Source organism: Rhineura floridana, chromosome 8, assembly GCF_030035675.1.
Source record: "Rhineura floridana isolate rRhiFlo1 chromosome 8, rRhiFlo1.hap2, whole genome shotgun sequence".
NCBI lineage: Eukaryota > Metazoa > Chordata > Lepidosauria > Squamata > Rhineuridae > Rhineura > Rhineura floridana.
Genome location: NC_084487.1, coordinates 66499415 through 66522497, shown reverse-complemented (window position 1 = coordinate 66522497; position 23083 = coordinate 66499415). Strand labels below are relative to the sequence as shown.

Below are 23083 nucleotides of genomic sequence, written 5' to 3'. Positions count from 1 at the left end.
ACTTATTGTTGATGTTGCTCTACAAGGAATTAAAGGCTGTTTGGACATCACTGCTTCCTCGCCCTCACCACCACCTTCTTTCATTATCAGCTTGCACTTATAAATGTCAATGTTTTAAGGTTCATTTTTCCATAGATAGTTTTCAGTAGTATTGCATCATAACAAAAAGTATTGTGGCATCTGCTCTTGTGTTTTAATATGGTAGGACAGATATTACTTGAAAGCAAGGCTGACATTTTTAGTTTTATATATTTATTTCATTTATATCCTCACCTTTCCTCCAAGGAGCTCAAGGTGGCTCTCCTCCCTCTCCGTTTTATCCTCACAGCCCAGTGAGATAGGTTAGGCTGAGAGTCTGTGACAAGCCCAAAGTCACGCAACAAAGTTTCAAGGCTGAGTGAGGATTTGAACCCTAGTCATCTAGGTCCTAGTCCAACCCCTTAAGCATTACGCCACACTGGCTCTTTTCATTTGCATTCTATATATCATGTTTATACGCAGGAGTGAAAATGAACAACAACCCACCCAAACCAGAAGGGCTATCCCTGAAGTAGCAAAGAATATTGCTATATATCTGGGGTCCTTAATATGGTGCCCATGGCATTGTGACTCTCTCAGAATCGCCCCTTGGCACCCACCAAGGCTCCCTGCCCCTCCAATTGTTGATTTTAAAAACTGAGGGATTTTGGCTTTTTCTTTGGTTGGAGGGGTTGCCTGTTTGGGTGGGGGGTGCTTCTTGTCTGTGTTTTGTTTGGTGGGGTTGAGGGTGTCTTGTCTGCTTTGCAGGAGAATTTCTGATTATTGCCAGTCTTGCTTCTATAAAATAGATATTTTGTGGTGGCCACAACAGTTTCTGCATGTGCTCCTGGGCCCAGAAAACTTGGTGACCCTTACTATATATAATATATGGTAGTATACTGTACATAAAATAGACATCACTGTGGTTGCACAGTGAATCTCAGCATTCAGGAACCATGCATTATTGCTTGTTGTTTTGGCTCACAATTAAGTGTTTCTGTTAATCTTTTAGTGAAAGGTTTATTTTTTTAACCTGCTTTGCAATAGCCAATGTCCATACAGCATACAATGTAACATTACTGGAATCAAATTATACAATATGATGAGATATAATTTCATATCCACATACTCAAAATTTGTACTGGCGAATCAAATTCCTTTATCCAAGCAGTGCATGAGTGCTAGTACACACTGGTAAAAAGTTCTTGCTCCACTTCCTTCTCCCTCCCCCCCTGCTGCTGCCCTACTACTAAGAAACAAGCCAGGGACCACAGGGGATAACAAATGTTTGTTCTTGGTTTACTGCTCAACAATCTTGAGTTTGGATGTTATGACAAGCCAGACTATGCTTGTTCGTCCGGTTGTATGACAGCAGCAGGAGTAGGGGAGGAGCACAGCAAGAACCTTTCAACAGCATAACTATAGTTAAACTAGTTTATTTTTAACTATGGTTTAATGTGACATTTGGATGAGATGTGCAGTCTAGGGCATCAATAGATATAGTTGCAACTTCCTGATGGCATTTTTTGAGATGACAGCAGCACATTTTTCACTTTTGCGGTAGTCACTTTCTGTGATGCTGAAGCGGCATCTGTGGATGCCCTTGAGTGACAGGCTGAATTTGCCATTTCAACAAGTTCATGGGAACAGTCAGGGCACATCTCATGAAGGAAGTTTTAGTCATCTTCAAGCACTCTAGATCCCATATAGAGCAATATGGGAGTGGGGCTATGTACCCAGAAGCCCCTTCCACTGACATCCACGCTTACAGACCAGATGCAGGGAGGGAGGCCTTTGTGTGTACAGTTGTATGCACAAAGGCTTTTGCATGACCTGGAACTAGCTGTAAATTTGTATGCCAGGGAAAGGGTTTCTTAGTGCATGCAACATAAGAGCCGATGCAGCAGGGTTCTACTCTCTCTTTGCTCTGTGTGGGAGCCAGAATGCTGAATGTCTGAAATGTCCTTAAAGAACTTTTACATTGTTGGCTAATGCATCTCTTCCAGAATTGTTCAACTGCTGTCAGTGGGAATACTGTGGATTCGGGAAACTATGGCTACAGTGTGCTCAAGTTAGTTATAATAGAATTACAAACTGTGCCTTTTAATTCAGATTCTCACATCTTTAAATATTCAGAAACAGTAAATGAATTCCACAATGCTGACATTTTATAATATTAATAATGATAATATTAATGCAAGTTAATTATGTCCAGACACTCAGAATCATGTATAACTAATTGAATCTTATTTTCCCTAGAGTGATTCAAGTGGTTACAGACAACCAGTGATTAGATTTTCAAAAAATTAGAAGTTGCAGTGTATTAGGGTAGGTAATGGCAACACCAGTATACAGATTTCCATACTACAACCCTAAGATCCATATACTTAATGTTCAAGTGAATTTGCACTAGTGATTACTTATTTCTGGATTGTATGTTAAGATTGTCTCTTTGATCCCCACATGTAGTAAGCATTTTAATCTGGGATCATAATTCTGTCTATTTGAATTGTTTTTTTCAGCAAGCAACATTTCTGTCAGATTATTTTTAACCTTCATGCTTGCTTCATTACTTCATGTTGGCTGTACTGATGAACATTTAAAGTAATATTTAACAGTAAAAAGTAATTTTGTGAAGCAATACATATTCAGGTCAGTCACATACAAATCTGACTAAAATGTAGAATTGGTCTAGTGGTCTGTTGAGTTTGTGTTGCTCTGTTCTTGGACTTTTCAAAGTGTAGTATTAGTCATATTGAAAGAGGAGTACCCTATGATGTAACTTTACCTCAGAGGAATATTTCTTATTGCCAATTTCCCCTTACTTCCTATGTAAGAGCTGGCATTCAAGAACTAAAATGTTCTCTCACAGGGTAAATACCAGTCATCATCACAAGGTACAACATTCATAAGAAATATTTTTCCTCCATATGACATATTGTTCCTCCTCATGAAATAGACATGATAAATAAACCCTGTGGACTTGGTGTGATAAAGGTGAACAAGCGAATCAGGCCTGCAAACAAATACACAGGGAGATCATTATTGAAAGAAGATTATTTTAGAAGATCAATATTTTCTGATACTCATTATCAAAGTGAAAGTACTTTTAAAAAACTATATAGGAACTGGTTAATAAAACTTATGATTGGTATTCTACCAAAACATCATTTTTCCCCATCAGTTCTTCCTAAATTTATTGTCATTTATCTTCACTTCTTTTTTTAGTGTCCATGCGTTCTGCTTTAAAGGGCACTCCCTCCCACTTTTCCAGAGTGCAGAAATGACAGTTTCATTAGGCATAAAGAACTGAGAAAAACTGGAGCCTGTGGGTTGTATCCAATAAAGTTCTGTTTGTGTAAGAACTTCCACTTGCACAGTAGAACTTCCACTACGTCTCCTCTACCAGTGGACTCCCCAGATCTTTTCTTTTTTTTCCAATCCTCCAGAGCAGATTTGGGGAGCACACCCGTGTTTGAGAGCATAGGAGGGGGAGATTTCTGCCCGAGCAGAAATCCTTGCATGAATGGGACAACATTGTTGTGCATGTGCTCTGTAGAAGCACATCAAATAGCATTTCAGCCCAGCTCTATATCCAACATTAGTTATGCTCAGTGTAAACCAACTGAAATTAATGAGCTTATGTGATTTTAAAGGGCTTACTTTGAGTATAACTAATGTTGGATATCACCGTATCCAAACTATATTATCTTAGCATGAGTGATCCTGGATGTCCTTAAGAATAAATTATGCTGATTGAGGACAGTTAAAGGATTTTTATGGAGTCTACAATTCAGAGGTGTGCTGTTTTCATTTTCCATCTCCTCCTCCTCTTTGATTCCCCATTGCAAAAGTGCTGAGCTCTGGAGATGACACATTCCAGTTGGGCCAGTGAGGGTGTGGATGGGGGATATCCTGAGGGCCAGAGAGGGAAGCCTGGAAGACTACATTGAGCCCCTAGGCCTGGGATTCCCCATCCCTGGTATAAGGCATCTTCCTAAACTCCTATGTGCATCTTCTAGTTAGCTGAATTAGTCACAGGGTAAATATAAGGTAACTGAAAATATTTAGAACAGCTCCTAAAAATAAGACATCAAAAATGTAAACATATAACTCAGCAGTTCCTATTATCATTACCTTATTTGCTCTTTAAGCAACACTCAGTTTCAGTACTTAACACATGGAGCCAATCCAGAAAAAGATACTTGTGACTAAATCCCATTGAAAGCAAAGAAGTGGAACTTGGTTGCAACTAACAAGTCCCATTGATTTTAATTGGACATATCCATCATAATTAACTTATGCGGGTTTGTAGCTGTCGGCTATAACTCATTAATGCAATCCTATTTGCATTAGTGGAAGTCTCTCCAGTCCAAAGTAGATATGACATGGTGCAACATGTGATTTCCTCCCCATGCAAGTAGCTCCTTTAGAGGATCCATTTTCATCAGGATCAGAGCAGGGGAGGAAAGGACCAAATGCCCCCTCTGTGTCTGTTGCAATCCCAGTAATTATGAGGAAACACACACACCCATCTCCAACAGTGGCTATTTGCTTCTTTTTTAAAGTGCAGTTTAAATGCAAAGGCACATATTAACATCACATCTAGATCGGCCTTCCTTATTGGCTGGAGCGACAGTGGGAGCCCCATGCATGGAGCTAGAGTTCAGCTTATAGATGCCAATGCCCTCCCTTGGATTTATAAGATTATTTACAAGTAAATGCATTTTAGTATTGGGATGTACATACCCATAGCTATAAACTGAGTACCAGTTATATTTGTGAATAAATCATATCCTTAAGGACATAGTCCAACTCTGCCATTGTTATTAAAGAGACAACAAACACTAAGAGAACACTTAGTAAAATATTTAACTGGGAAATAATTTGTACACTCCCAAGTCAGACCTTGATATATTCTCATTTTGTTTAGTTCTCAGTACAAAATTCAGTACACCTTTTCTGAGTGTTTGAGAAAAGATGGTTATTTTCTTTTATCACTTACTCAACATCACCACCCACTGAAAACAAATGTTGATTGCAGAAGGTGTGTGATCATGGAGATAATGAGCATTAATTTGCATTCGTCTTTTGCACTCATCTGTGTTCCCTTTAGCTTCTTCTGGGACATATTTTATGAACGTGACAGGGAGTTAAATAAGTCACCAGTGTTTCAGTCTGGTCTTGCTGATAAGTCTTCCTCATTTATATACACACTGGCAAATGTTTTGGGATCCATACATGAGGTCCCCTTTGTGAAGTACTGCATGCATACCTAATTGTGTTTCAAATCCTCTGGCAAAGTGCTACTAAGCAGATTTTTTGCATATACCCTTAAGCTATAAGAAGATGGAGTGGAAAGCAAAAACATAAGGATGCAAGTGTTTCAGAATGATGGTAAAGAGGCAGATGGATGTACAGAAAGACTTGCTGAATTCGAGGTGTTAATGCCTAGTTTTGAACATTTATTGTTATATGCACCCCAATCTCTGAGCAGTGAGAGACTTCAAGGGTGTCAGCCCATGCCTTGGGTTCAGTTTCCTTGGAATGAAGGTCACTGGAGACTTTGGTGTCTTTGTTACATGGTTTGATGTATACATACTAACAGGCTGAGTTTATGATGGAAGACCTCACAGCATTAACACTCCAACAAATCTTGCTCCCCTCTTGGGTTTCTAAGGAAGCCTCCAAAGTCACAGCTTTGGACTCATAACAGACAGCAAGTCAAACATTTTCCAAGCTCTGGGCAAGACTAGCCCAGACTAGCCCCTGGCCTGTTGTTCTCCTAACCCTGTGAGAGGCTGTGTGGATCCAGAATTGGCCTCCACAGTCACTTACAGACCCACTGTTAAAGACCTTATCTTGGAAGACAATCTTACTCAGCCACGAGTGATTGTCAATGAATGAATGACGATGATGCGGCCTCCAGTCAGGTGAGAGTGGGGAGGCCTGCCCCTGCTAGTTGTTTCTATGGTAACAGACCTGTACTTGACCAACTCTTTACATGAGTTGGAATTGCTTTTTAAGATATTTTAAAAGATTTTTTTACAGATATTTTGTTTTAATATATTTTAATGTCTGTTTTTGTGATGTTTTATAGTGTTTTTGTTTGCCACCCTGGGCTCCTACTGGGAAGAAGGGTGGGATATAAATTTAATAATAATAATAATAATAATCGTACTGATACAGAATGCATTTGATTTCAGTGAGATTCTTAAAGGAGACCTCTTGCATGAACTGCCTTAACATTTGTGATAAAATCAACTCTATTGCCTTTCCTCAGCCCACTTCGCCTCATTCCAGATATCCAACAGATAAGGTACAACCACCTAGGTAATTCTGTAAAATATTCCCTTTCTGCAAAGGGTAGCATCTTGATCTGACTAGAGTGATGAAGAGCCACTGCAACAGTTCAGCTGCTTTTTCTGAGTTTAATGATATCATTTGGGGTGCATGCAGTCTATGATGACAAACACTGCAGCTCATTAAAATGTGGTCTCAAACTGTTCTTCTGTCTGGCATTTTTATAAATTACTAATGAGAATTAGGTTTCCATTTTTCTTTCTACTTTGTTTCTCTGTTTAGAGTAGAATCCTATGCATGTCTACTCAAAAGCATTCAGCCAGTAGGACTTTCTCTCAAATAAGTGTGTACAGCTGTAGGGGGGAGGGGGACCCTTTTCTGCCTAAGGGCCATATTCAGCCTTGGCCAATGCTCCAGGGGCTGCATGGCAGCAGCTGGTGTGGGCAAAATACAGTGTGGGCACCCTACACTCTTGCATCCATACATACAGGCACACAGCCCCCCCCATAGATGATCCATATAGATCATCTCAGGAAGGAGCATTATCACTCCCTCTCCACTCATCAAATGGTCTATCTGATTATTAGGTAGGTGCCATCTCTGCTATCTTTTCAGCACCTTTTGAAGACTTTCCTCTTTCAACAAGCCTTTTAGGTTGAGACCTATCCCAGTCTGCGTCTGTGTTAGAATTGCTTAATATGTTTTTTAATAATGTTTTTGACCCTTTTTTAAAGTTGTTTTTTAAAGATGTTTTTAACCCTGTTTTGTTTTTATGTATTTTAAGATCTGTTTTTATGATGTTTTAAAGTGTTTTTAGTGCTTTGTTTGCCGCCCTGGGCTCCTGCTGGGAGGAAGGGCGGGATACAAATTAATTAATTAATTAACCAACCAACCAACCAGGGAAGAGGCATTTTGCATTCCTATAAGGGTGCTGGGCTCCTCTCACCCTGGTGCTGTGACTACTTTCATTTTTTCTCCTCATCACCAGGAAAATCAGTGAGGTCTTGATAGCCCTGAAAAAAATTGCTTGGGGGTTTAAATCAGGGCCCTGACCTTTTTTGTGGGGGGGGGGGGTAAGCCACACCTGTTCTATAAGATAGCAGCCTAAAAACTGTTTTTCTCAACTGTGATATTTACGAAGATTTGCATGATGAACTCTCAGCCAAGAAAATGGTCTAAATTAGCAGAAGATTCAGAACTGTTGAAGAATCTATTTGCAAAGTCGACTCCATGTCTACATAAGCTGATGAGTATAGAGACCACACCACACAGTGCATCTGCTTGCATAATGAAGAAAATAATGTAACAATAGACATTAAAAGTCATGTCCAAAAACTGGACATTAAACAATATTGCAAAATACTCAGGATGATATGCTTTCAGCCATCATTCATTTTATTCCATCATAATGAGTTGTCAGAGTTATAACTTGTTCTTGGTTCTCTTATGGCCATTTTCAGAACCGGATGACCAGTTCAGATAGTCACTTGTATGCTTTAAAGTTGGATTCCTGCATTGAGCAGGGGGTTGCACTCGATGGCCTTATAGGCCACTTCCAACTCTACTATTCTATGATTCTGTGATACCCCAAAATTGGGGTGAATGTGGTACCTCCAAAACTTTAGAGTATTCAGGTTCCACCAAACCTGCCAAGCTGCTCCCAACCATACCTATTCTTGATTTCAGGGAAGAAGAAACAGAAGGGAAAAGAGAGAGAGAGAGTAGCTCTATCCCTCCTCCACCCACTTGCCCTTGCTACATGAAGCCAGCAGGGTTTGGGTTCTGGTGATTGCTCTGCCATGGATTCTCTCTCTCTCTCTCTCTCTCTCTCTCTCTCTCTCTCTCTCTCTCTCACACACACACACACACACACACACACACACACACACACACACACACACACACACACACACACACACACGAGAGAGAGAGAGAGAGAGAGAGAGAGAGAGAGAGAAAGAGAGAGAGAGAGAGCGCTCTGCCACGTCGCAATCCTATACACTCTTACCTGGCTGTAATTCCCCTTGAGTTCAATGAAACTAACTTCTGAATAGACATGTCTCGAGTTGCACTCTCAGCAGTCTACAAAACCCTTTTCTTCTTTGGATAAACATGCAGCAATATGCAGTGGCTGATAATGAAGAATACAATATCTTCAAACGCTGTAATAAAGACAATGACCACAGCGATCATTCATGACTTGTTACAAAATGTCAAAATTGTAAAGAATTGTATCTCATGTTGTATCCTTAAATAATGTGACATTACATCTTGGTGTATTTTTTAAAGTGCAAATTCTTATCTGTGTGAGACGTATCGCATCCCTACAAGAGGTCCAAAAGTTGTACTTTTCTCAATTTAATTATCTAGCACTTTCCAGATGCAGTCTGTCTGCTATTGACATGGGAAATTTCATTTTGTTCCAATATCTTTCTCGTGTGTCTCCTTGATATTGATAACAGTTGCTTGTGTTGGTGCTTATCTCCTTTTTAATTCTGAAAATGTAATAAAGAAAGAAAATACAAGTAGCAGATGCATGCCATGGTCAGGCAGACAGACTTCAAAGCCTTGCATCAAAATCAAGTTAATATACTGGGGGAGGGGGAATATAGTAGCTTAAGTTTTTCTTTTATTATTTTCTTACTCTGATATCTCAAGGCAATGCACATCACAAGGCACTGTTTCAGCATGCCAACAAAACAAATCATCATCCAAACAAGAAGGAAATGAAAATGGTTCCCATGGGATTCCTTGTTACATTTCTGAGCGAGTTTTTGGAATATATTGTTAATTATCACATTTATCTACACTGTGCTTCTTCCATGCACATTTATGTTTGGATTCATTGCCTCAAGAAAAAAAACATTGTTAATCATTCAATTCAGTGGGGCTAATCAGCACGGTTGCTCAGTCACACTGAAATTATTGGGCGTGGGAAGGGATGAAGGTTTGCAATTGTTCCATAATAAAATTATGCACAGGTGGCAGGTTGATGCTTGGACCTCTTTCAGCAGGTGTGAATTTGATTTTATGTTTGTATTTTTAAAAATGGAAGCAGTAAAGATATGAGCAAAGGCAGCCGACTATCATATCAAACATATGTATTTCACCCTTGGGGCCTCCTCTTCAGATGAATTTTCAGTTTGGCCACAAGTTAGGCAAATGTTGTTGTGCAAAGCAGTTGCAAGGAAGAAGAGAGAAACAGTGTCCCTTCTCTGCAGGGGCTTTGATTTGTCATCTTTTGCATTCTGTTATGTTTGGACCATGAAAAAGGCTTTGTTTATTACTTTGGTCTATGCCTGGTCAGCAGCTGGGGTAATCAAGCACGTCTGGTCTGTTGGCTTTGTAAGTGACTTTTTAGAATATACTGTTACCTCTCTGCAAATAAAAAGATGAGCAGGTGCAGACAGGATGGAACGTTTCTTTACCTTATTATAATTTGAGCCATTTCAACTAAGAATCAGAAGGAAGGCTGTAATGAAAGGGATTGCTTTCCTTGTTTAAACAGACTGGACGTTGCATCACCACACTCTGGTACAAAGTTGCAAGTCATAACATACAGATCTAGTTCCCACATCATGCTAAGCCAAATGTAGACTTAGTAAGACTGTATGAATGTGTGGGCTCCTAGAGAAGCACTTGCAGCTTCTCTTGCTTTTCTTCTCCCTGGTCTTTTTTGCTGCCTCATAGCACTAAGCAAAGTCAAGGTTTGGCTTAGTGTACTTTGTTAACTAGCTCACAGTATGAGACCTACATTTCAAAAACAGAGGGACAGATTAAAGAAACATGTTGACACCCTTTGAATATGTGTTCCTAGTAAAATAAATGGAAGACATCTTACTATGTACTTTTTATTTCACACCATACTTCATATTCACACCATTTAAGTTTCGTGTACACTCCAGGATATAACAGACAGCTTAATAGAATGGACAAATTAAGCAACTTTGCTATGTATGAAGTATGCTGTATAAGAAATGGGATTATTGTTTTCCTTGGGTCTTCTGGTAAGATATAACTTTGGCCCTAGGTCCCAAAAAGATCATTTCCATCTCTCTGAAAGTAGTCTAGATGTAATGTAAATTTCTGAACAGCAAACATATAACTCTGGGAGAAAGGGGTGTATAATATTTTATGTACACACATGCATGCATATTCACAGATGAAGCTAAGTTTTTACAATGCGTTCTGATCGAAATGAGCAATCAGGTGCATATTTCCCATTAAATATTATTTTGACATTTTACTGTAGTAAGTTCATCTTTCATACTTATAAGGTACTACTTTTCACTTTGAATATGAGAGGTCAGTAGATAACCAATCAGGGTATGTCTGTTGTCACTTATTGTCACTTTCATGACCCTTTTCATTCTGCTTTATGGACAAGAGTTTGCTAATGTGTGCACAGAAGACTCTGGAGTTAACTATCTTTTAAAATGTTTGAGCCAGTTGTGCATTGTCAGGTGTTATTTTTAAAGCCCAATTAATTATATGCAAAATTATATACCAGAAATGTATGTATATTTTAATATAATATGCATAAAAGAGTAACACCCCATTCTGTACTATATTTCTGCAGTATAAATTTATAAGTATATTAATACATACATCAGTTATATGTATTGTATGTTTCAGTTTAAGTGCTGGTTAATTTATTATTGCATTTACAGTATATCCCACCTGTCCTCCAAGGATTTCAAGGTGGTGTGCATACATAATTCTCCCTCTCCTAATTTTATCCTCACTACAACCCTATGAGGTGGTCTTCTAGGTCCCAATCCAACACTCTAACTGCTATACTACACTGGCTCTTAGGAAACCTGGAGTGAACAGGCATATAATAATGCATATAATATGTGAAAATTGTGATAATAGTTCGTATTTTTAGCAAAACAGGGAAGGGGCACTCCTCATCAAGATTAAGGAGTGAAATAGAAATTAGAAAAAAATCTGCAAATAAACTTGACGCTGAGATTTTCAGAAAATTTCATCCTGAGCTTAACTCATCTGGCTGCGGTCTACTTTTCATTTCTAAACAATGAGATTTTATCTTTCCCATTGACCCTGTGAATCAGCTTATCATTTGGAGACATTTTTGCATATATGTAACTATGATTTAGAACATTTTAACTGGTTTTGGTATGTTATTCTTTTTCTTGTTAAATTGTTTTGCTTATGTTTGCTGCCCTGGGCTCCTTTGGAAGGAAGGGTGGGATGATGATGATAATGTTGTTGTTGTTATGTGTCTTCAAGTCGATTACGACTTATGGCGACCCTATAAATCAGCAACCTCCAATGGAATCTGTTATAAACCACCCTGTTCAGATCTTGTAAGTTCAGGTCTGTGGCTTCCTTTATGGAATCAATCCATCTCTTGCTTGGCCTTCCTCTTTTTTCTACTGTTTTCCCAGCATTATTGTCTTTTCTAGTGAATGATGTCTTCTCATTATGTGTCCAACGTATGATAACCTCAGTTTCATCATTTTAGCTTCTAGTGATAGTTCTATTTCTCATGGTCCATGGTATCCACAAAGCTCTCCTCCAACACCACATTTCAAATGAGTTGATTTTTCTCTTAACAGCTTTTTTCACTGTCCAACTTTCACATCCATACACAGAGATCGGGAATAACATGGTCTGAATGATCCTGACTTTAGTGTTCAGTGATACATCTTTGTATTTGAGGACCTTTTCTAGTTCTCTCATGGCTGCCATCCTCCGTCCTAGCCTTCTTCTAATTTCTTCACTATTGTCTCCATTTTGGTTAATGACTGTGGCAAGGTATTGGTAATCCTTGACAAGTTCAATGTCCTCATTGTCAACTTTAAAGTTACATAAATCTTCTGTTGTCATTACTTTAGTCTTCTTGATGTTCAACTCTAGTCCTGCTTTTGTGCTTTCCTGTTTAACTTTCATCAGCATTCATTTAAATTATTACTGGTTTCTGCTAGTAGTATGGTATCATCTGCCTATCTTAAATTATTGATAATTCTCACTCAAATTTCACACCTTCTTCATCTTGGTCCAATCCCACTTTCTGTATGATATGTTCTGCATATAGATTAAACAAATAGGATGATAAAATACACGCCTGTTTCACACCCTTTCCGATGGGGAACCAGTCAGTTTCTCCATATTCTGTCCTTACAATAGCCTCTTGTCCAGAGTGTAGGTTGCGCCTCAGGACAATCAGATGGTGTGGCACCCCCATGTCTTTTCAAGCATTCCATAGTTTTTCATGATCTACACAATCAAAGGCTATAAAACACAGGGAGATTTTCTTCTGAAATTCCTTGGTCCGTTCCATTATCCAACGTATGTTTGCGATATGATCTCTGGTATCTCTTCCTTTTCTAAATCCAGCTTGGACATCTGGTATGTCTTGCTCCATCTATGGTAAGAGCCTTTGTTGGAGAATCTTGAGCATTACTTTACTTGCATGGGATATTAAGGCAATAGTTTGATAATTACTGCATTCCCTGGGATCCCCTTTCTTTGGAATGGGGAAGTATATGGAACGCTTCCAGTCGGTGGGCCATTGTTTTATTTTCCATATTTCTTGACAAATTTTTGTCAAAATTTGGATAGATTTCATCTCATTAATTTGTAGCAACTCTATTGGTATGCCATCTGTTCCTGGTGATTTGTTTTTTCCAAGTATTTTAAGTGCAGCTTTCACCTCACGTTCTAAAATTTCTGGTTCTTCTTCATATGGTTCCTCTGTGAATCAATCTGTCATCCTTGTATCACTTTAAATAATTCTTCAGTGTATTGCTTCCATCTTCCTTTTATTTCATCTTGGTCACTCAATGTGTTCCCCTGTTGATTATTCAACATCCCTACTCTTGGTTTAAATTTCCCTTTAATTTCTCTAATCTTTTGGAATAGGGCTCTTGTTCTACCTTTTTGTTGTCCTCTTCTATTTCTATACAGTAACTATTGTAATAGTTCTCTTTGTGTCTATGTACTAGTCCCTGTATTGTTGCATTTAGGGTTCTGACCGTGTTTCTATCTCCTTTTGCTTTTGCTTTCCTTCTTTTGTTAATCATTTTAAGAGTTTCTTCTGTCATCCATTGAGGTCTTTCTCTCTTTTTACTTAGAGGTATTGTCTTTTTGCATTCTTCCTTGATAATGTCTCTGACTTCACTTCATAGTTCTTCTGGTTCTCTGTCAACTAAGTTTAAAGCCTCAAATCTGTTCTTTATTTGCTCTTTATATTCTTTTGGGATGTTATTTAAATTGTATTTTGGCATTATGATTGCTTTGTTCTTCTTTACTCTGATTTTCGATATTACCAGTTCATGATCTGTACCACAGTCTGCTCCTGGTCTTGTTTTCGTAGAAAGTATGGAATTTTTCCATCTTCTGCTTCCTATATTGATCATTTGGTGATGTCCACGTGTACAGTTGTCTTTTTGGTTGCTCAAAAATACGTTTGCAAGAAATAAATTGTTGGCTTCACAGAACTCAATAAGCCTTTCTCCTGCTTTATTTTTATCTCCTAAGCCCCATTTCCCCACAATTTCTAGTTCTCCCCTGCTTTTGCATTCCAGTCCCCCATGATTATCAGAACATCTTGTTTTGGTGTGTGATCAATTTCTTCGTGTACGTCTGCGTAAAATCTCTCCAATTCCTCTTCTTCTGTGTTTGCCATTGGAGCATAGATGTGTATGATGGTTATGTTAATAGGTTTCCCATTTAATCTCATTGATATCACTCGCTCAGACCTTACATTATAGCTCTTAATTGCTTTTGCTACATCACTTCTCACTATTAAAGCAACCCTGTTTCTTCTTAATTTCTCATTTCCTGCATAAAATATTTTGTAGTTGCCTGATTGAAAATGTCCCATTCCCGTCCATCTTAATTCACTCATGCCAAATAATATAATGTTGATATGTTCCATTTCTTGCTTGACAGTTTCTAACTTTCCCTGGTTCATGCTTCTCACATTCCATGTTCCTATTGTGTACATCATACACCTCTGGACTCTCCCTTTGCATCTGTGCGCATCAGCCTCTGGGCTTCCATTCAGCTTTGACCCAGTGGCATCATTAGTTACAGCGCTATTCATACTTGTCCTTTGTTCTTCCCCAGTAGGTCGCTGAGTGCCTTCTGACCTGGGGGTCTCATCTTCCAGTTCTATCTCGTGTTGCATTTTGGATACTCTGTTCATAGGGTTTTCGTGGTAGGAGGTATTCAGAGGTGGTTTACCAATGCCTCTGAATCTGGATGCATCTTAGTCTGGTGTCTCAGCTTTGACCATTCCACCGTGGGTGCCCCTGCTAGGAGTCTAGCCTCTTGCTCTCAGCTTCTTCGACACCCTCAAACCCCCTCACCACTTTAAGGTGTGCATCCTAGAGGTGGATGATGATGGTGATGATGATAGGTTAAGCAGAGAAGGCTGGAACGATCTCCCAAGTGCATAAATCAAGGCAAGCTTGCCCTTAAGTGGGAGTACTGCAAAACTAGTTGAGGAAGGGGAACATCTTAAGTTGGCTTTGTCTGCTTTCAATCTTATTTCCCCCCCTCGTTGCCTTGTTGTCATTATTAACAAAGCCAAATTGTATGCAGCTGGTGAGGTGGTGTTTTCCCCCCTATAGTGTACAAATTATAAGGAAAGGAAAAGGAATTCCCAGCTCAAAAATGCCCAGGGCTCACAATCTTCAGTTGCTGTTAGCATTTTTAAGCAGAATGGCAGGCCTAAATCATTCATACTCTGGTGGTGTCACCTTTAAATGGTTAATTCTCACAAAAGATAATGCAACTTATTAATGGTGATTGACAGTTTGATTAGGGCTTTCCCCCCCTTATGTCACTTATCATTTGTATGTTCATCTGACCAATTGCTGCTCAGTCGACAGAATAATCCTTAAAAGGATGGTGTCAGGAGTCGAAAAGGCATGAGAGTATAATGCTGCTTTTCATCTTTTGCCATCCCTACAGCTGACATTTTATCCTTTCCGTTTCTTTAATAACCACAGTTTCTTTGGTTCTACTCCATTGGGTTTACCTGCATCTAGATACTAGCTGTGTTTCCCTTTATATTCATTTTAACAAGTGTCCAGTCAAGCAGGACAATGAAGGTGTTAATCAGTTATATGGCTATGACCAGCAGCCCCTCAATGGCAATTAAGTAGTGACTGCTAGATTTAACAAGCTCTTCTTTAGAAGACCTGATATTATGTTGCATAACAACACTGTCAGCTTTGAGGACCAGACACAGATTTATCATTAGCAATATTATTTTTCTGCTGGCATTGCTGGCATTGCTGCATTAATGTCATTAGAGTGGGGCCTTTTGAGAGTGATAAGAGATTGTAGGTTGGCTTCTAGAATCATTTGATTATTTTGGGGATGATGTGAAATAATAAGCCCAACCCCTCATCCACCCACTCCCCTTTAGTGTGTTATATGTGCACTATTGTTGCCATTATAAATGGGTGATATTCCAGACCAATTAAAGAAGAACCTATTTTCTCAACTTTAAGACTATTTGGGCATTTCTCTCTACACATTTGGTAGTGAAGAGTGGGGCTGTGTCTGTTGGCACTCCATTGTCACAGCCCCACCAGACCTTCCTGCTCCACCATCCATGTCTTTGGGGGGATACATGTAAGGGGAAGCCTGTTGTACATGCACAGGTTCTTCCCTTTATTTAGAACCCTGATCATGGAGAGAGGTTACATCAGGAGCAGCTAATGTGGACTGCAACTCCTCTGACTAATAGGCACAGAGCAGGCTGCCCTTCCCATATGTTCTCCCAAATGTATCAATGGTAGGATGACAAGGATGACAGGAATGTGACAGTGGGGGCATGCCCAACAGGCCCAGCCCCACTCTCCCTTCCACAAAAGTTCAATTGTGTGGAGGGGAATGGCCAAATAGCACTTTTCAACATTGTTTACATTCCCACAGATGCCATCACATCCGATTCCTAATAGGCTCTCTACATAGGGTAAACTAACTTTTTTCCTTGATTTAGATTTGACATCTTTGCGCTCAGTCCTAAATTAATGGTTTTATTTATTATCTTGTTTCTTTTTCCATTTTTGACAGGGAGGGGAAAACCTTTAGCCCTTCAGAAATCCCTGGACATCAACTCCCATCAGCCGCAGGAACCATGAGCAATGATGGAGGGTCACAGGTTCCCCATCCCTGATTCATGGCGTTGGAAGCTAACAAATGAAATACGGGATAGCCAAGCTTACAGATGCAACATCGTTACTCAGGCAGTCTCCAAACTTGATTGTATATTGTAGAGCTGGAGAAGGAGTAGTAATCCTCCCTAAAGAGCAGAGCAAGATGTTTTATCCTCATTTTAATTTTTTTTAGTTATTTATAAGCCACTTTAGCATATTTTTTAAAATCCCAAAGTGGTGTACCAAAGAAGTTTTAAAAACTTATCATGCATAATAAGACAATATACAAGTAGCATAAAATTCAATTCCACACTGCCCAGTGGTCAATATTACATGAACAAAACATAAACAAAAAGTCTTTAGCATACACTGAAAACATAAAATTGTTTGTGCATGCCCTATTTCTAAGGGGAGAGTGTTTCACAGGGCAGGTGCCACCACACAAAAGGCCCTACTCTAGGTAGTGGGCAGACAGATTTCAGGAGCATGTGGCACCACCTGGAGGGCTTCTTTTGATGATCTCAGTGACTAGACAGGTCGTAAGAAAGAAGATATCTTCTGGGTGCATGGTTTTGTTTCATGGGGTGCACTGCAGAGAGAAAGGATACTCTAATGCATATTCCTGCAGTTTGCACCATTTCAGGTAATGCTGGTAGTTTTTCGCTGCAAGAAAACTAGCTCATCAAGGAAAGAGGAGCAAAATCTGTTTCCCTGGTGTTCTGGCTTTCTAAATGCAAGAAGGTGTTTATTCAGAGGGGTATCTGTACCTACTGTGCTTTCAAATGGTGCAATCTCAACAGTCAGGAAACTTACTCAGGGATTTTTATGGCTCTGAAGAGGAACTTTATTTATTTATTTTATATCCCACCGTTCCTCCCAGCAGGAGCCCAGGGCGGCAAGCAGAAACACTAAAAACACTTTAAAACATCATAAAAAGTCCTTAAAATACATTAAAACAAAACAAGGTTTATAAAACTATGAACAGCACTGAGGGAAAACAGACAGAAATTAATCTCTCTCAAAACATGGGGTTGTCCGTTTGGCAGTACATTCAGAACAATGAAAAAATGTATGGATTAGTTGGCATAGGACATGCCAGTGGCCATTCATTTGGATGGTTTTTAAAGGGGACAAATTGAACTTCCAGTAAATGTTGGATGGTGGAGTGGTCATGTTCACTGTTTCGGTCAGCCAGCCATGCCCTCTCCCTGGATGCTCCATTCCATTCCCTCTCCCACCCTGCGCTTTGCCAGAGTGAGCATGCTCAGTTCTCATTGGCCTTGAGGTTTTTTCCCCTTGAAGATTTTTTTTTTACTTCTGCAAGCCACAAGAGTCAATTGACATCTGCATCTCTGCATTTTTAAAAAAAATTCCAGTCAGTTTCTGGGGTTTTTGACTAAAACATTTTGATTTTCTGCCAGAATTCAAAGCAATTCAGATAGTGGGAAAATCCCCGGGAAAGACTGGGGTGGAGGAAATATCACCCACAGCAAGGACCATGTTTCCCCAAGGGTCATTGGTGGGAAATGGGCCTCTGCCTCTTCACTGATGCAATGGGAATATAATGGGAATCTTTCCATTGACTTACACTGGGGAAGGCATCAATCCGTATGAAAAACACAGTTCTTAATCTGTTGCCCAAATCATTGTGATTGGAGCCCCTGGGGAAAACAATTCACTGTGATTAACCGCCAGACCTGTCCATCAAAATGAAAATCCTTCCACCTCTCTTCCATTTCCCTCTTGGGTTCTGGGTGTTTTCTTGATCAGGTTGCAGACACCTTGTTAATGGAGCAATCCTACTCAGAAATGTAAGAACCTTCCCTGAATCACCCTGGTTTGCTTTGTAATTTGGTTGATGCACGCCCCTAGCAGATACACATCACTCACGTATTCTACTTACCCTGAATAGAGCTATGGAGGATAGACCTATCAATAATTTAATCATCATGGTTTGAATACATCCTCAATGTCCACAGACAGAGAATCTCTATATGCTGGACACAAACAACATGGAATGGCTATAAATGACTGTGCCATTTTTGTGCGCTTCCCAGAGACATCTGGCTGGTCACTGATGGGGAAAAAAATGCTAGTTTGGATCTGATCCAGCAAGGCACTTATTGTGATTTTAAGTAGAAGTAAAAAAGATAGATTAATGACTAAGGCAAAAGCTAAATGATTGGAAAACATGACCCTGAATTTCACTTTCCCAAAGGCGTACTGTACAATACTGTATCAAGTAATGCTCTGGAAGTAAGCCACTTATTTAAGTAGGGCTACACATATATGCCACGCAGTATTAGGAAGGAAGGTCCATATATATAAAAAACCAATTCTTGCCAGTACTTAATAAACTCAATGGGGAAAATAAATCTAAGTCTCATTAACATTGCAACGCAAAGTGTTCATTAACTTCAGCAAGAGGTGATTTTGAGGGAAAGTGTTACTCTCTTCCAATGTGTTAAATAAGCAATCACACTAAGCAGGTGGTGGGCAGAGATCTATGTGTTTCCATTAGTCAACAGGTAATTTTCTGGTGGGAAATAAGATATGTTTTCTCTCCCACCCACCCTAATAGTCAGATACACAATTTGTTATGCTAGATTTATAACTAGTGAGTTACTTTGTATGCTGGGGCAAGTTATCAGACTTATATCAAAACAAAATTGTGTCTGCTTGTAATTACATAATGATTATTGCTTCCAGGCTAGCTTTAAATTGGCCTGGCCATTTTATTGTTTTGTTATCATCATATGACATTTTTAGATGCTCGGCCCCTGTGCTAATGAATGTGTGACAGCTATAGTTGCTGTTATAGCCAAGGTGTGAATTGTCTTAAGATAGCATGGCAAGTTACTGGAGAAGCATGTGTGTGCCTTGGAGTGGTTCATTGCATAGCATAATGTAGCACATATTTATCATGCTGTAAACTCTTCCTTATCCCATGTCAAGGTGCTACAGGTGATGATTTATTTATTTATTTATTTGATTTATATCCCACCCTTCCTCCCAGTAGGATGATATTGATACATTGGTCCTTTTTTTCATTTAATACATTGGACAAATTTCAGTTCAGTGTTATAATGTGAAGTTTATCATGTGAATATTTCTTTTATCTTTACCCCCCTCCCTGAAATATGTACCGCTTGTTTAATGATTGATTTGCATAGATTAAATGTGAGTGATTGGATTAATGGTTAATGGAAAGGTTTGCTTTAGGTAGTTTCTGGGTTTTAGCATTCTTCTTCAAGTGCCGCTTCTGTGTTAAAGATATGCAAGTTGACAGAATTCAAATGTAGAAGATCAAGGACCACAGGGCACATGGAAGAGTTTCTTACTCATCTTGGAAACATGGCACATTTGTTCTATATTATGTTACAAAATATGCTTCTTTAAAATCATTTATAGTATCACTATACAGTAGGGCTCTGCTTTTTGGTGCCCCACTTCTCAGCGTTCCGCTAATACGGTGGCGCCAGTGAGGCGATCAGCTGTAGCGTTGGGAGCTCCAGCCACCATGCTCCAGCTGACAGTGATCAGCTATAGCGTATGAGTTCCCTGCGCTCCAGCTGATCATGCGTAGCCCTACTGTATTCCAGCCTCCGGGCTCCAGCTGACAGCGACCAGCTGGAGTGCACGAGCTCCCCATGCTCCAACTGATCAGCTGTAGCACGGGGAGCTCATGCACTCCAGCTGATCACTGTCAGCTGGAGCCCGGCGGCTGGAATACAGTAGGGCCCCACTTTCTGATGGTTTTGCTTTTTGGCAGGGGCCTGGAACGTAACCTGCCATATGGGTGGGGCCCTACTGTATACTAGGGGTGTGCAGTAACCACAAGATTCACATTGTATCAGTAGTGTTTGGAAGTAGCTAGATCTGTTTCACATCCACTCTGTATCATTTCAATTTGCTATATGAGTATGAAGCTAATCTGTTAAATATGAAGCTCTGTTTCACTCCCATTAACTATAATGGCTGTAACCTTTTTTCCTTTTCACATAAGTGGATGAAATTTGCAGGCAAAGAAACCATCCAGGAGGTTTCATGCAGGAAATCTTTAAATTATTATTATTTTTAAAAAGAAAAAGTCTAAGTGTTTTTTATTGTTTCTGCCAGGATGTGATCCAGATAGCATGGTCACCCCTTCTGAGGTGATTTGTTCTTGTTGTTTTATGCCTTCAAGTCTATTATGACTTATGGCAACCCTATGAATCAGCGACCTCCAATAGCATCTGTTATAAACCTGTTCAGATCTTGTAAGTTCAGGTCTCTGGCTTTCTTTATGGAATCAATCCATCTCTCCTTCCTCTTTTTCTTACTCCCTTCTGTTTTTCCCAGCATTACTGTATTTTCTAGTGAATCACATCTTTTCATTATGTGTCCAAAGTATGATAACCTGAGTTTCATCATTTTAGCTTCTAGTGATAGTTTTGGTTTAATTTGTTCTAACACCCAATTATTTGTCTTTTTCGCAGTCCATGGTATGCACAAAGCTGTCCTCCAACACCACATTTCAAATGGGTTGATTTTTCTCTTATCCACTTTTTTCACTGTCCAACTTTCACATCCATACATAGAGATTGGGAATACCATGGTCTGAATAATCAATACATAAAATATAAAATCTTCAAGTTACAGAATCTGTTAGGTTACATTGTTGCAAAAGACTGAGTCCAAGCTCAAAGTCTTACTCAGACAGAGTTACAAAGTAGTTGGAAATACAGAAACATACAGTAATACTTCTCACCATCAGGTGGAATGAATGGATGGGATACAGTCTTCTTGTGTCATGCCCCCCTCAGAGGACTCATCTGAGGAGGAAGAGGAATGGGAGACCGCAGACCCAGGAGAGAGACAGCCCAGGACCCTTCACCAGCCCAGAGACAAGCCCCTGAGGAAGCCTGCCTGCCAGAATCAGGAAGTGACCAGGAGGCTGCCACTTCCCCAGCAAAGAGAAGACACTTACAGATGTTGCAGCAATGAAGGCAATCAGCACGATTAAGGAGCAGGAGAGCTTGCAAGAACACAGGCTGATTGGAAGCACCTGGGCCAGCATGCAGAGTACAATAGGCTGGAAGGAAAGGGAGAATCCTTGCTAGAGTCATCGTCAACCTTGCTGCAGACATTACTCCAGATCTCCTGTTAAACCCATGCCTTGAACCCTGTGCTGCCTGATCAGATCTCTTGGTTTCTGGACTTTTGGACTCCCTTAAGGACTTCTCTGCCTCCTCCTTCAGTGCTTCCGAAATGGTAAACACGCTGGCTGGCCCCCTGGTTCCTCCTGCCTGGCAGATTTATGTTCTGGCCTTATATGTTAAGTAGCTGCATGCCTCTGTGAACCCCCACGTTTGACATCTTGCTTCAAATAGTGCTACAAGAGCACTGGTAACTTATGGTTTAATCAGCCCTCCTTTTATAGAAGTGTTCAAGGCTATACCCTATGCCACAACTCAGTCTATTCCCATATCCTCATCTTGTGTTTGCTTCCAACTTGGCAGATTGCCTGGAATACTAGCTACTTTTCCTATGTCTCCATATAAGGCAGTTCCTGAGACTCCATATAAGGCTGTTCCTTCCAAATAGTTCCTCTCAGACAGTGTTTTATCACTGTTCTTAAAGACTGTTCAGAATACATAATAGCACTGATACGTTGATACATCACACTAGTATTTATCTTGTAATGAAGACTCTTGGGGGTAAACAAAATATAAGAAATGGGAGGAGCCCATAACATTGGATTTAGAACTTATTACATTGTTTTTCAGCAGCATATTTCAAGCATACATGCTACCACACTTAAGCCTATTGATTGCTTCTCTAGAGTGTTGCTTTTGGGGAAGGCCCCAAAGAGGGCAGTATGGCATTAACTGTGGATCTGATATGCCATTCATCATTCTTTGGCATTAATCTTTGGATATGATGGCATGTCTTCATGGCAGTGCAACAACAGCATGTGTTGCCACATCATGACATGAATCCAGTCCCTTAGGAATGAGGTGGAGCTATGCCTGTGCCTGTCCCAGTGTAGTCCTTTCTTGTGTAGTTTTTATAGAAGTAGAGAGAGGCCATTACTGAAACCACTACTGTTTCCATGGTGTGGACTGGAAATCAGCTGAATGAAAAACTGTTCACAGCCAGAGAAAAGATAGATAAGGAACTTCATTAAGGAGTTTATGCATGAAGGGTAGAGACCTTTGACTCCCTTTTAGAAAGAGTTGGCTATTTTATCAGCCTGGAGCTGAACAGATTTGAATTGATGTAGATAACATTGATTTTAGTGGAATGCATTTCCAAGTTACACTGCTTACAATTGGCATATTAGGCAGTATTGTAATGAGATAAGAAGTCAGATGTTGATGTGAGCAAAAGGTGTAGCATGAGGTAGCCAACAGTAATATATGAACAGCTGGAAGAAGCTGGTAAAGTGAACAGTACATATACTCAATAACTGGGAGGAAGAAAAGCTAGAAATATTTACACTAAATATTGATAGTTACTTTCCTTACAAAAATCTGTATTCCTCTGAAAAATGGCTAGGGTGTGAGGAGGATTTGAGGTGAGAATGGAAAATGGAAGACAAACATTACAAGGGTACACATGAGACTTTGCAAAGACAG

The 23083-nt window shown here is 39.7% G+C and overlaps 1 protein-coding gene across 3 annotated transcripts in view; it reads left to right on the top strand.

Moving 5' to 3' along the window:
* Positions 1-23083, top strand: part of SYT1 (synaptotagmin 1) — a 533241-nt gene that overhangs the window by 147105 nt on the left and 363053 nt on the right. The window lies entirely within an intron of this gene.